This window comes from Rhinopithecus bieti, unplaced genomic scaffold, assembly GCF_001698545.2.
Source record: "Rhinopithecus bieti isolate Rb0 unplaced genomic scaffold, ASM169854v2 scaffold_947, whole genome shotgun sequence".
Classification (NCBI taxonomy): Eukaryota; Metazoa; Chordata; class Mammalia; order Primates; family Cercopithecidae; genus Rhinopithecus; species Rhinopithecus bieti.
The window spans coordinates 2,868,658-2,884,038 of NW_016803664.1; the positions used below are offsets into that span (position 1 = coordinate 2,868,658).

Sequence of the window (15,381 nt, forward strand, 5' to 3'; positions counted from 1 at the left end):
GCTTTGGGAGGCCGAGGCGGGTGGATCACGAGGTCAGGAGAGTCAGACTATCCTGGCTGACATGGTGAAACCCCGTGTCTACTAAAAATATAGAAAATTAGCCGGGGAGGTGGCGGGCGCCTGTAGTCCCAGCTACTCGGGAGGCTGAGGCAGGAGAATGGGGTAAACCCAGGAGGCGGAGCTTGCAGGGAGAGGAGATCGCGCCACTGCACTCCAGCCCGGGCAACAGAGCGAGACTCCATCTCAAAAAAGAAAGAAAGAAAGAAAGAAATGGTCCATTGCAAAGCAATAACAGCAAGGCTACTTATCTTTGGCCAGTATTTCATTCATTCTGCTTCGCTTGTGTCATCCCATATGGGCACGAGGCTCACATGGCTTCTTCCAAAGCAGACTCTGTCATCACAGGGCCAGAATATACTGTAACACAGGACACCAGTCTGGACTCTGTTAGACTATGACAACCACGGGGTGTGGAAAGATAGGCACTAGACTGGGAACAGAGTGGCCTGGCTCCCATCTGCCACTTTTGAGCTGCTTGGCTGAAGACAAGTCACCTCACCTCCTGAAGCCTGTTTCTTTGGATGTAAAAGGCAGGGTCTGGAAGCTACAGCCCAGGGTCCTTATGAAGACTGGGACATGGTGCACAAAGGCACTGATGCTAACCTGTCACTGACTATTAAAGGTGGGACTTAGGCTGAGGCAAGCCCCTGGCCTCCTTCTTTGTCCTCTTTGCCCTCTCAGCTTGTCACACTCCTGCCACCACAGTTGGCAGCCTGTCAGGTCATGATGGCTGACCCAAAGAAAATCAGGCCCATCCTTCTGCTCCTCCCACAGATAGGCAGCACTCCCAAAAGCCTCATCACAGTGAATGGATATGATCAATATCCAGCCAGCTGAGAGGCAGGGCATGCCAGCTAATGTACAGGAAATGCCAAGGCCTGGGCTGGTACCTGCACCAAATGCATACGATTTTGCACCCAGCCAGCCTAGGTCTTGCAAGCTCCCAAAAGGCTAGTTTGGCCCAAACTACCCTCTTCCGTCTTATTCATTCTCTACCATTGTGAATGGAATTATTGTTCTCAGTGCCTTTCTCCTCCACATACATCTACCTTCTTTGCCATATGGCTTCAAGTTACCTCCTACTAGAACGGGCCAGGTATACTTCCTCACCCGGCTGATGTGGGGCTTGACAATGCAATCTGTGTTGGCCAAGGGAATCTTGGCAGAACTGACAATGGGCCGGTTATACACCAAAGCTCTAAGAGGCTTCCAGCATTTCTTCTTGCCTTCTTATGCCTCTGTAATCTGCCCAAGGCGAGCTGGACCTGCATATTTGTTGCCCCTGCAGCCTGGGCTGCTGAATAAAACACATGTAGAATAGACCTCAACCCAGATGGAAGCCTGGAGTCTGGCTTGGCCAAGTCAAGCCCAGCCTGGCTCAACCAAACCACACCCAACCGACAGCTGAGTGAAGGGAAAATGAACCTTTGTGGTTGTAAAGAACTGAGATCTGGGGCCCGGTGCAGTGGCTCACACCTATAATCCCAGCACTTTGGGAGTTCAAGGAAGGTGGATTACCTGAGGTCAGGAGTTTGAGACCAGGCTGGCCCACATGGCGAAAACCCATCTCTACTAAAAATGCAAAAATTAGCTGGATGTGGTGGCGCGTGCCTGTAATCCCAGCTCCTCGGGAGGCTGAAGCAGGAGAATCTCTTGGACCCAGGAGGTGGAGGTTGCAGTGAGCCGAGATGGCACCACTGCACTCCAACCTGGGCAACAGAGTGAGACTCCATCTCAAAAAAAAAACAAATACAAAAAAACTGAGATCTGGGATTGCTTGTTACACAGAAATATTAAACAGCAAAATCCAATACAACCATTGTAAGAGCAAATATAACTAAGTTTGCCTGGCACATAATGACACACAATGATAAAATATTTACACTTAATGTTAAGGCAATCTGAATCCATTTACCATTCAAACACATACAGAGCACTCCTATACCTGAGGCACCAGGCAAGGCCCACAGGGCCCTGAGTAAAAAGAAAAACACAAAGTTAACTAACTCCTGCAGGTGTCTTTTGGTCAAGCGTAACTCCAAGCTTCCTAAACGCTGCTGGGGGAGAGGGAAGGGTCTGTGTTGAAAAAGTGTCTGCTCATTTCATTCATTCATTTACTATCCTGGGTTAAAACACAAAAGGCATGAAATTCAGCATCTGTGCATTTAAGTGAATTCTTACATTTGTTGATAGCAGAATCTACTTTTTCTACAAATATACTATTCACTTAAAAGACAGTTGGAAACTACAAGTTTTTTGTTTGTTTTTTATTTTTTGAGATGGAGTTTTGTTCTTGTTGCCCAGGCTGGAGGGGAACCTGAATCATTTTTAATGAACTCCTTGGTTCCACTATCTTCATTTATTTCCTGAGCACGCTGATGCCCCAGGCACGTGATTTGTAACTTTGCTAGAAAGCAGCACACACATCATTCCTAGTTCCAAACCCCGGCTGCCCAGATGCAGCCACTGATCACGAATTATTTTAAAGGAGAGTTGACATCCCCTAGTGCCCAAAATTTAAATTTAAAAGAAAAAAAAAAAAACTCTCTATAGTTTGACTCCAAAGTCTTCATTTTTTACCTTTAGAATTTTATTTCATCTGCAAATGTGAAGATTCTTCCTCTAAAGGACAATGGAAAAGACAAGTTTCAGCCACACTCCTTCTTACATTCACCTCCTCTCAGAAAGTCATGGAAGACTCCCACATCTAATAGCCTTTGCCATGAAGTCTTTCCAACAATCTTTTGGAAGTCTAAATAAAATCTATATCCACTGGTTTGTCCTTCTTCCCACATTTATTCTCTCCCTCGGAGAACTTGAATAGATTTGCCAAAAGCATCATTTCTCCATCTGCGAGTCATGTTTTCTTTACAGTCCAGTGGCGTCACCCTGTCCCATGGATTACACAAGGCTGCCAGGTATGGAGGCAGATTAGCTCTGATAACAGGAAGCATTTCTATGATTCTAACCAGGAACTCACCAAAGTGAAGAGTCAGTACAGTCATGAGAGCACACACATCGACAGCTCCCTCTGCAGACACTGCTCCGAGCACTGGACACACAAGAATTCCTAGAATAGCACCCTGGAGCCAGGATTCAGACCCGGGCAGTCCAGACCCAGAATCCAGACTGCTACCTACCCACCTCTGCAGCCTCTACAAACCCCCAGCACATGCCAGTGGCTCCGGGCTCCCCTCACCCTCACCCTCCTGTTCTCATCCAGCACAACGAGGGTCCTCAGAAAAGCAGTACAAAGCAAAGACCACCCCAGAATTTTCTTTATTTTAACTTTTCCCAGGACTCCTCTAACGACAACTCTGGAGTTCTCCCTGAAGCTAAAGCAGCCTGCTTCCTCTTCTCGGGGCCTATTGACTTCTCCAGAATCAGAGATAAAAGTAGAGCCTCCTCCAGCTCTCAGGTCCTAAGGCCCCAGAATCTCAGGAGCCTGGCGTTGCTCTCCTAAATGCTTCAATCTCTGCCCACTGGAGCTTCCCCAACACTGCAGATGAGGTCAGAAGTGGGGCAGGATAACTGCCCTTCCCAGGTAGGGAAATGCTTCACCTCCTTCCAGTCCAGTCTCTCTCTCAGGAGCTGGTTTTACATTTCTATGTGGCTTTCAGCCTTGCTGAATCTTCTACTACTGGCAGCTGACGGGGGCAGGATAGCCAAGAATGTCCTCCACCCCTGCCCAGCCCCATCTCTGATCCCAGTCTGGGTCAATGACAAGCTACAAACCTGGCCCAAGCCTCCACCTGGAAATCTAAAGCAAAGGATATTATTAAAGTCACAGGTTAAGGATCACTCACTCCACAGCTCCTCATTTAGAAGCCTGCAGTGGCATCAAATGTAAACACTTCCCAAGAACGCTTTAAAACAGGGGGAGGTTTTTATTAAACGACTTAATTGAGGGCCACTTCTCATTGTGGGAAGCTTTTAAACTGATGAATAAAAGGGGCCTGGTGGTGTTTTCCAGACACTTGTTTTTAAAACCTGTCACGCAGTCATGGGGAAATGAAGCACCACTCAGGGCCCCCATGTGTGCTCCTGTGGCTAATTCTTCCGCAGAAGTAAGATACCTAAAAAGACCTATTCCCCAGCACCAAGAACCTGGCATGAGGGCTTCATTCCATATTCATTTCAAGGGTCATCAGAAGTACTGGATGGGAAAAGTGGAAAAAATAAGGCTGGCCAAGAAGGATCAAAATCAATGAAGAAAGATACTTTAAAACTTGAAAACAGAGCATGACTTAAGAGAACCACAGGCCTGATGAAACTGAGGCTTGGGTTGCTCTGCAAAAAAGACACCAGGTAAAAAGTGGTGAAGTGCTGGTGCACGTTACAATACACAGATGACACCTTGAAAACATTATGCTAAGTGAAAGAAGCCAGATGCAAAAGGCCATCCATTGCATGAAATACATTTATACGAAATATCCAGACTAGGCAGTTCCATAGAAACAGAAAATAGACGAGTGGGCTCGTGGAGAGGGAGTGGCTGGGGGAAGGGAGGAACGTGGAGTGACTGCTCAACGGGTCCAGGATTTCCATTTAGAGGGATGAAAAAGTTTTGGAATTAGATAGTGGTGATGGTTGCGCAACATTGTGAATGTACTTAATGCCACTGCACTGTACACTTGAAATTGGTTAAAATGGAGATTTTATGCTGTATTTTACCACCAAAAACAAAATACCAAGAACCAGAAAGATCTTTTTCAGCTCCTAAATCAGGAACAATCTCTTCATCTGAGTAAAAATACACAAGCTACAAGCCAACATAAAATATTATTTTACTAACAGCAACTCATTTACTGAGTTAAGCTCGCATCTTCACGGCACACCTCACAGGACAAGTTGCTGAAGCCTCACACCCATCTTCAGCTGGGTGTTACTGTCATCACTGTCATTATCCTCATTTTACAGGTGAGGAAACTGAGGTGCAACGAGGTCAAGTAGCTAACCCAGGGTCACACAACAAGCACGGGAAAAGCCAAAGGTTGTACACAGAGCAGCCTGTGAGTGGCTGACCTCATGCTGTCAACCACTGGGCCACACTGCTTCCCGAACCACATACCCTGCTGCAGGAACTGCTTGGGGGGCCTCATACCATGGCGGTAACACTGATATTCCTTGACTGTTGAACCCCTATCATTTTTAGTGTCCTTGACCTATGAACTGCATCCCCTGAAAAATGCCTTCAAAAGGCATACCTTAGGAATCACACTAGCACATTCACATGCGAAGAGCTAGTTTCACACGTGCAGAGTCAGAGCAACATGATGAGATGGGAGAGTGACATGATGACCTACCTGTCCTTTAACAGGGGAGAAAAGCAAGGCTCACAGTCTGTAGCAGTGCAGGCCCCACTCCACCAAGGTCCTCCGCAGGGAATGGGTTTAACCACCCCAGAGGCTAAGCGGTTTCACTGGTTTTAGCATGGCTATTTAGATGTAAACGATGCAAGCAAGTTTCAAATGAAGTTAAGGCATGCTTAATGGAGAGAAAAGGAGGTGTTCCCACCTCAGGGGCACCTGTGGGGTAACCCAGAGGCATCAATAAAACGTTAAATTCCATTCTTTCCACCCTACTTAAGAAAGGAGGGATCTTTGTCCCTGGCCAATAGCTCCCTTAGATCAGAGATGTTAAAAAGAGCTACCATTGTTTGAGGTTCCACTTGGCCAGGGTTTCTTAGCCTTGGCTCTACTGACATTTTAAGCCAGATAATTCTTGTGGGGGACTGTCCTTTGAATCGAAGGATATTTAGCAGCATCCCTGGCCTTGGCCCATTAGATGCCAGCAGCCATCACTACCCCAGTCATAACTACCAAGAATGTCTCCAGATATTGTCAAATGTACCCCCGGGTTGGGAGATGGGGGGAGGGCCCTGTTTGAGAACCACTGTACTATGTCAAAGAGATGTGGCTTGACTCTATGTAGTAGGCATTACATCTATTTTACAGATGAGGAAACGAACCTGAAATGGAAGAGGAACCAAAGAGCTATCACTCCTGGTGATCATCAAATAGAGCTTCCAATCCAAGTAAGTGAGAACTTTCTTGGTCCCACAGTGTGAAGAAGGAATGAAAATACAGGAGATGAAATGACTTTCTTTTTCTTTGTCGCCCAGGCTGGAGTACAGTGGCACGATCTCAGTTCACTGCAATCTCCGCCTACTACAGGCATGCGTCCCCACGCCCAGCGAATTTTTTATATTTGTAGCAGGGACAGGGTTTCACCATGTTGGCTAGGCTGGTCTTGAACCCCTGATCCCAATTGATCCACCTGCCTCAGACTCCCAAACTGCTAGGATTACAGGCGTGAGTCACTTCACTCAGCCCAAGGTGAAACTACTTTGTACTGGCTCATGTATTTAAATGTTAAACAGGAAAATGGATGGTGGGCTTGAATCTTACCAGGTATTTGGTCCCTCAACTGCAAAGAAAATATATTCTGCAGACCCTGATGACAAGAGCAGCCCCGAACAATGCATGGAAGTCTGAAGGGCCTCCTTTACTCACTCAATAGTCTGCAAGCTGGGTGTAGGGATGTCCTTCAAATAAGAAATGCTTTAAGCAAACAAGCAAAAAATGATTCACCATGAGAACTTGAAATGCATACAAGACAGCATGCTTTTATCAACAATTCTCTCCTGTTATTTTTGCAAAACACTCCCCACACACTCTCACTCTTAAGGTTTGTCTGTTTTTCTGTTTAGACATCACTGTGGCTGCTAGAGATAGAGGAAATACAAGGATGTCAAGTTTCACAACACTGTCTTTCTTCCTTCCTTCCACAAAGCTTTATTGAGCACCTATTTTCTACCAGACACTAGGTATACAAGGTCAGTAAAGAGGTCTCATGTCTTTAAAGGTTTGTTTGAAAGTTTATGGAAGTTAGAAAAAAAAAAAGAAAAGGAAGAAAAAAAAGAAAGTTTATGGGAATTCAGACACACAAACAAAGAGCACTGATGTTGTTCTCATTGCTAACATAAAGGCATATACAGGCCATCAATAATTTGTTGGAGAAATGCATGAGTGGGTGAGTTCAAGGAATGAATGAAGAGCAGGTGCAGCATCCAGGCCTCTGTGTTTAGAGAGATGGTAGTTGTGAGCAGAGCTCAGAGCTGGACAGCAAGGGTTTGAACCCCAGATTTCAGCACTTTGACAAGTTACCCAATTTCCCATGGCCTTGTTTCTCTCGCCTGTAAAAGGGTTTTATGATCATACCTATCCCATAGAATTGCTATAGTAAAAGCTCTAGGACGGGGCTGGAGGCAAATACTCTGGGAGGATTTGCTATTATAAGAATTCCTGATCTTGGGCAGGTCTCCTGGAAAGTGTCTGGCAACTCTCTCCCTCTTTTGCACCCCATCCAGCTGCCTCACACCCAGAAAGTTGGACTCAGGCCTGCAGGGAGAAGCAGTCATGTCATGAGCAAGCCAGGCCTGGAGAATCAGCTAACTGGTGGGTCTTATCTCCCACCCCCTATTTCCCCTCTCCCTTCACCCTACCTTCTCCTCCCACCCCACCCCACTCTCCAAAGCTTATAGGTGGCCCCAGGCAGCACAGACTGTTAGGGCTGAGCTAGTCTGGCCACATCCAGAGCAAAGGCATTTAAGCCCCGAACCTGAAACTCACAAGTAAAAGAAATCTGAAGTTTGGGCTGGGCATGGTGGCTCATGCCTATAATCTCAGCACTTCAGGAGGCCTAGGTGGGTGGATGGCTTGAGTTCAGGAATTAGAGACCTGCCTGGGCAACATGGCAAAACCCCATTTCTACAACACACACACACATACACAAAAATTAGCCAGGCATAGTGGCCTGCCTCTGTGGTCCCAGCTCCTCGGGAGGCTGAGGTGGGAGGATCACTTGAGCCTGAGCCTGGGAGGTTGAGGCTGCCGTGAGCTGTGATCACACCACTGCAGTCCAGCCTAGCCAATAGAGTGAGACTATCTCAAAAAAAGAAAAAGGTCAGGTGGGGTGGCTCACGCCTGTAATCGCAGCACTTTGGGAGGCTGAGGCAGGCCATCCTGGCTACATGGTGAAACCTCGTCTCAACTAAAAATACAAAAAATTAGCCAGGCGTGGTGGGGGGCGCCTGTAGTCCCAGCTACTCAAGAGGCTAAGGCAGGAGAATGGTTTGAACCCAGGAGGCAGAGGCCTGGGGAGCTGAGATCGTGCCACTGCACTCCAGCCTGGGCAACATGAGCAAAACTGTCTCAAAAACAAAAACAAAAGAAAGAAAAAAAAAATCTTAAGTTTGTTAAACTCCGCCCTGCAATCCCTTTGCAAGCTATTTTCTCTCTCTTATCTCTCCATTCTTTATCAGGTCCTCTCCAGCACCTAAAGCTTTCACAGTAATCACCACTTTAAGTGAACGGTCCAGGGTTTTGACACTTGATTAGGGCAAGGAGAGGCTAATCAACTTTTCAGCTGCTGCTGTGTAATTCTGAGTAAGTCATTGTTTATAGAAAGGAAGATAAAAACCACACAGGCAAAAAAGGTGGGGAATCAAACCTTTTTTTAATACTATCAGCTACAAAAAAGTTCAAGGATAGATATTAGTTCATAGGATATACTAGAACCTCTTCATGACTTTGAAAACTGGGCCATTTCTTTTTCTTTTGTAATCAACTCAAAAGAGCCCCATTGTTGAGAATCTGACAGTCCTAATTGGAATCCCCAGACTCCCAGCCTTACAGAGGAAGGGTCCTCACTTGGAAAACAGGACTAACAACACTCCCATCACAGGACTCCTGGACAGTCCTGGTCACAGTCGTTCCTCTTCCCTATGTGGACTATAAATTTGCAAGGGAAAACAGAGGGCCTGTATTGAATGCGATGAAACACAAAGATATAAAACTAAGGGAAGAGGCCAAAAACAAGAAAATTCTTGAGGCCAAAACTAGAGGTCATCTTACCTCAATCTTCCAGCAAAGAGATAAGTAACAGGAAAAGATTATTAACAATCAAGGAGCTATACAGACCTAACACACGACAAAGCAATGACCTGAACCATTACGTACTCTACCAAAGCAAAGCAGAAATCCCTGTGATTGGGCAGCAGGGAAGAAACTCTGCCCTGTAAACAAAGAGGCCTCTGGCCAGGCTGGCAGAAATATTGCATGTTCATAACAAATGCTCTGTGCACTAATCCCAAACACTCTAATTCCATGACGACCCTCCACTAACTCCCTGGAAATGTTCCCTGGAGCTGATCCTTCTTGGGTTGAAATAGTCAGCTAGTGCCCATGGTAGTAATGAACATTCATTCACTAGCCCTGTTTTAAACTCATCTCTAATTATAACTCCATATGGCCTCTAAGCCCTTACTACCTGTAATTTTAAGAGCTTGAGGTAATTACTATGCAGCCAAGTTTTGTTTTTGTCGCAAGTACCACATAAACAGGAATTGGATGTGCACAGCTTCGTTTTACTCTAGAATGCCCAACACTGAATTTTGTTTTTAATCTCTTGCCCAACAACCAATTATCTACAGAATCTCAGAGGTTTGCAGAATTTGAAGAAAGGTGGAAATCATGTCTCTGTAACCTAGGATGTGGGACCTGTTCAGAGCCTTCCTGGACAGCCTAATCTACCCTGTTCTTTAAGACACCTAGAAAAGCAGCAGTCCATAAAATTTCCCTTTGATCACAAGGTTGCAATGGTCTTTAGTGGAATACCTTCTCTTTAGGTCTGAACTGATTTACTATCTTCCTCTACCTCATCTAGTAAAGACTGTGATGTTAAAAAGAAGTTGTGAGAACACAATTTCTTTCTTTCTTTCTTTTTTTTTTTTTTTGAGACGGAGTCTCGCTCTGTCTTCCAGGAGCTGGAGTGCAGTGGCAACGTCTCGGCTCACTGCAAGCTCCACCTCCCAGGTTCAGCCAATTCCTCCTGCCTCAGGCCTCCTGAGTAGCCTGGGAATTACAGGCGCCACCACCCGCGCCCAGGCTAATTTTTTGTATTTTGCGGTGAGACCGGGTTTCACCCTGTTAGCCAAGATGGTCCATCGATCTGCTGACCTCAGTGATCCGCCCACTCTCGGCCTCCCAAAGTGCTGGGATTACAGGCAATGAGACACCCACGCCCGGGCCGAGAAACACAATTTCTTATCAAGCTTCGGCTCAAGAAACAGTAGAGAGAACTTAGCTTTGTATTCAGACAGACCAGAGTACTCTCGAACTTCAACTCTGCCATTTTCTTTTTGTTGTTTGTTTCTAAGACAGGGTCTCACTCTGTGACCCAGGCTGGAGTGCAGTGGCATGATCATGGTTCACTACAGCCTCAACCTCCTAGGCTTAAGCCATCCTCCCATCTCAACATACAGAGTAGCTGGGACCACAGGCACGCACCACCACACCAGGCTAAGTTCTGTATTTTTTGTAGAGGCAGCATTTCACCATGTTGTCCAGGCTGGTATTGACCTCCCGGGCTCAAGGGATCCACCTGCCTCGGCCTCCCAAAGTGCTGCTATTACAGGCATGAGAACTTTGCCACTGTCAAGTACTATGCACCTTTGCAGGATTCAGCACCTCCTTGGACCTCAGTTTCCTCATCTGTAAAATGAGGTCACTGCCACCTGCCTCTCAGGAATGTAAAGGGTTTACAGTAATGAAAGAAATGTGCTGAGCGTGATACCTGGCACTTGAAAGACAGTCAATAAACAAATAGTAACTACTATAACCATGAGGTTATTAGCCCTACGGGTCAGCTATTTGGAAACCACCTACCCAAGGGAAAAACAGTGTGAAGTCCAGTTTTCAGCCTGCCCAAGGATGCCTGAGCTAAAGCGACCATGGTATGATGAGAAACCAATGTCTGCCCATTGGCAGGAGCCATAACCACAAACCGAACCACTTGCTCCAAAAAGTGTGCAGCTGCGGCTTTCACACTGCACTTTGTATTCTCCTTCCAGCTCTGTTGCGGAGGTAGCCACTACTAAGCTTACTTTACCAGTTACTAATGTGCCAAAAATGAATCCAGCCACATTCTCCATGAGCTTCCCACCCACACCAAGTACCCCTGTTCAGCAGACTCCAGAAGCAAAAGACATCTGCCACAATCTGCTCTCTTCCTCCACCTCCCACCTCCCCTTTGCATGATGGATACCTGCGCCCTTCCCGCTCCTGGAGTCAGACATATCCAAAATCAGTCATTTGGTGTACGGGCCTAATAGAATAAGCCTTAATGTAAACCCAAGTAAAGCATGTCTTATGCCTCCTGTGCCAATGAACTGAGGAGGCATCTACCCAGGCGAAGCTAGCCAGGTGCCCCATAGTACCCCACAGGCTACTGTGTTCCTCTTGATTAGAAAAGTTCCTAACTTATTGCAACCCACGGTTTACATCCCCACCTGACTCAGGCTCCTTAAGGCAGGAAGCTTATCCTGTTTACCAACAACTCTGGGTAATACATAGCTTTTGCTAGTAATAGGGGCGTCATAAAAATGTGTTTGGCCAGGCGGGCACAGTGGCTCATGCCTGTAATCCCAGCACTTTGGGAGGCTGAGGCAAGCGGATCACCTGAGGCCAGGAGTTCAAGAACAGCTTGGCCAACATGGCGAAATCCCATCTCTACTAAAAATACAAAAATAAGCCGGGTGTGGTGGCGCATGTCTGTAACCCCAGCTACTCAGGAGGCTGAGGCAGGGAGGATTGCTTGAACCCAAGAGGCGGAGGTTGCAGTGAGCCCGAGATCACATCACTGCACTCCAGCCTGGGTGACAGAGCAATCATCTCAAAAACCAAAACCAAACAAACAAACAAAAGACACCTTAGTGTGAATTTAAGATGAAGCACTATCTCCCCCAAGGATATTGGCTTGAGGGATGGAGGAGGGTACATGAAGAGAGAAGTAAAGGTAAAGGGGGTTGCAACTCAGACACCGGGCTGAAAACAGTAAGCCTTCCCTCCTCGGTAAAGGTCAGTCAACCCTGGTGCTATTTCCATCCCCCACCCCGTTCCCTTTTTTATTATTTTATTTTTTCCTTTTCCATTTTCAGGGTTTTCATGTCATAACTGGCTCTTGATAACAGCAATGTCACATGCCTGAAAAAAGTAAGCACTTGGTCATCTAGAGAAAATTACCCAATTTTCAGTTTCCCTTAAACTTTGTTTTCCTGTTCTGATGCCAACCTCCCAGTCATGCCACCGCCCTTTAGGGCCGAGATCAGAAGACGAAAAGAAAGGAAAAGCATACAATCAGTTGGATATTTTTAAAAGGTCAATGGCATCTCTTAGATAAATGGGTTTCATGGGGAAAGAGAGTTAGGAGGCCATTAAATTTCTTTAACTCTCCTTCACCCACCAGCACAAGCAAATTAAACAAGGGGAAAAAAAGGAAGCCAACAGGGCAGTCAATTCTTAAGACAAACCAAAGGCCTTTTCTAGCTGCGGTATCCCCGTTCCCTAAATGGAAAAGTCTCTCACTAACTCTTTCTTCATATTTTTCTTCGCTTACTTTATTCTAATTACTTTAGGATATTAGAGCTGCTACTCCAAAGTGAGAAATTGCAATAAATGTGCTTAGGCCCACATTGACATAAACTTTTTTTTTCGGCAGGGAGGTGGGGGGAGGTCGAGTGTATTATTATACTCACGGTGTAACTATTACTGTTCAGGTGTAACTTTTCAGACACCATGAGTTCAACAGCATCCTCGAATAAGCATTTTTCTTTTCCCAATTGAGACAAGATTTGCAAGTTAACAAACCATTTAATAATATGGCTTCATTTTATTGTCATGGTCTCACACACAGACACACACACACACACACACACACAAAACAGTAGGAAAACACTTTCCATACGGTCTTGCTCCCCAAAGGCTGATGATGCAGGTCAGGGACACCCTGTAAGACCATGCGCTCCACGTAACCTCCATTTCAAGCCAGAGCCAAGACAATGAAGACGGCTCCCACAGGGTGCACACCTCCAGCAAGTGAATACAGTAATAGCAGCAGAGCATGGTCGTGGAAGTTGGAGAAAAGAGAGAAAACCAAGTGGGCAAAATTATGTCGTGTTTGTATTTTTCAAAAGGAATGTTCTTTGGACGTATATGAGGAGCTAGAAATGAACATAAACGGTCTTTCACTTTGGCAAGGCATTCTTGAAAGGATGTCATCCCACTGCTAATAAAAATATAATATAGGCCGGGCACGGTGGCTCATGCCTATAATCCCAGCACTTTGAGAGGCCGAGGTGGGCAGATCACCTGAGGTCAGGAGTTTGAGAACAGCCTGGCCAACGTGATGAAACCCTGTCTCTACCAAAAATACAAAAAAGTAGCCGGGCATGGTAGTGGGTGCCTGTAATCCCAGCTACTTGGGAGGCTGAGGCAGGAGAATCACTCGAACCAGGGAGGCGGAGGTTGCTGTGAGCCGAGATTGCACCATTGCACTCAAGCCTGGGTGACAAGAGTAAAACTCCATCTCAAAAAAAAAAAGAAAACATAGAGGGCCACCCCCTAAGAAAAACTTAAAACCACTGATTTGTGGTCAGGTAGCAACATCAGGGTGGAAATCTAATACAAACATCATACTTGGAGTACAAAAGTAAATTAACCAAGATCCCAGAGACTATCCCATTACTAACAAGGACAGTGAAAACACATTTTCTTAATAAAATATATGACCTAATTCAGCCACTATGAGCATGGTTACATTTTCCTTAGTCCTACTTCTCTATCATTTTTAAGATCATGTGACAGGTGTCTCAGGTGTCATCTCAGATGTGCCATGCTATACACTGTGTTCTGTCTGCAGGGCTTCATCATGTTTCCAGAATAAGTTTAATCTACAAAAATGCACATATGTTAACACAAATATCAACCACAAAACGTTAAGGATGTTGTTAGCGTTGGCTTCTTGAAGGAAAATTCCCCACATTTACGCAACTCCATTATCTATGTGGGGGAGTCTCAGGAGGGTCTCCAAGAGCTGACCAAACCCTAAAGCATTTTTTCTCCTTTTAATCTGAAATTATTTCTGAATATGACAAGTCAAATTATCACTTGGTTTTCCCTGAATAGGACAACCCTGTATTATAACCTTGACCCTGACAAGGACTCCTTGGTTCTAATGCCTACACTCCCACCTCCTTGGCAGAAAGGGCCCTGGCAGTATTGACTGTAAACAGAGAGGTAGAAACAAAGGGAACTTCAGTAAAGGCACCATCTACTGTCTAAAGTTGGAATGCACCAACCAACAGGTTCTTCAAGTGGAGAGGTGGATTAAGGAAGAGTTAAAGAGGGCCTGAGATGAGTTCTAGATCAGGACTGATCCTTAGCCGTCCGAAGAGTGGCTGGTGGGAGCAACCCGCAAAGCAGAGGTTTTCAAACTTGTCTGCACATTAGAATCACCTGGGGCGTCTTAAAAACGCCATTGTCCAGGCTGCGACCCAGGGAAGCCGAATCCAGATCTCTGGGAGTGGGACACAGGCACCACTATTTTTTAAGACTCTCCAGATGTGCAGCCAAGTTTGAGAACCAATGCCCACAAAAGCATTCCCAGCGAGCCTTGAGCAACGTTTTGAGCGGCATAAGCAGAGTTGGGAGGGCAGCGGCCTTAGGGTGAAGGGGAACACACAAAGCAAATATACAAAGTTTCAAAAATCTTGTGTAACTAACTCCAACATGACAGCCAAGTACCTGTCTAGAGGCCAAACAGTGATGCAACTTGGAAAAGTCCCGGGGAGAGCCAGAATGTGTGCTCCAAGTGAGGCGGGGGCTCTCGGGGATGACCTGCCTGGGCGGTGCAGTGGTCGGGAGGATCCGGGAAGAGAGAGGCCACACGCCCCTTTTTGTTCCAGGGGATGGTCTGGCCGAGCACGCCGAGGACTTAGGTACGACAGGATAGGGACTGCTTCGCGTGGGTCTCTCCCAGCTGTCACTAGAGCCGGAGGGTCCAGGCAGGGGTGGGAAGGCACAGAGCCCCTCTTCACTAAAGGGAGGTCCTGCAGGGCCTCCTCCCTCCCACCCCGCCGCGAGGCGGGTTCCCCAGGGATCGCCCGCATCTGTTCTGCGCCTGCCCTCGGCTGGGCGCTGCGCGGGAGTCCGGGTGGCACCTTCCAGCCCCAAGACCCGCGCGAAGCGGGGCACCGAGAGCGGACGCCCGGACTGAGCACAGCGCACCTGGCTGAGCCCGAACCCCTAGGGGTCCTGCCGCCCTGGGCGGCCCCTAGCACCCCGGAGTCCGGCTCCCGGCGCACACCCGCCCGGCTCCCGCCCGGAGCTCACTCACCGCCGCCGCAGCCTCCCGCGTCCAGCTCCCGCCGCAGCCAGCAGAGCCCGGCCGGAGTGGAGGGGCCGCTGCGCCGCCAGGAGG

The 15,381-nt window shown here is 47.0% G+C and overlaps 1 protein-coding gene across 5 annotated transcripts in view; it reads right to left on the reverse strand.

The window, feature by feature from the left end:
* Positions 1-15,378, reverse strand: part of CGNL1 (cingulin like 1) — a 178,306-nt gene extending 162,928 nt beyond the window's left edge. For all 5 annotated transcript variants that reach the window (XM_017896498.1, XM_017896492.1, XM_017896504.1 and 2 more), the window contains exon 1: positions 15,298-15,378. The gene's annotated coding sequence lies outside the window, so the exon portion shown is untranslated. The remainder of the gene's footprint in view (positions 1-15,297) is intronic.
* Positions 15,379-15,381: the final 3 nt, after the last annotated feature.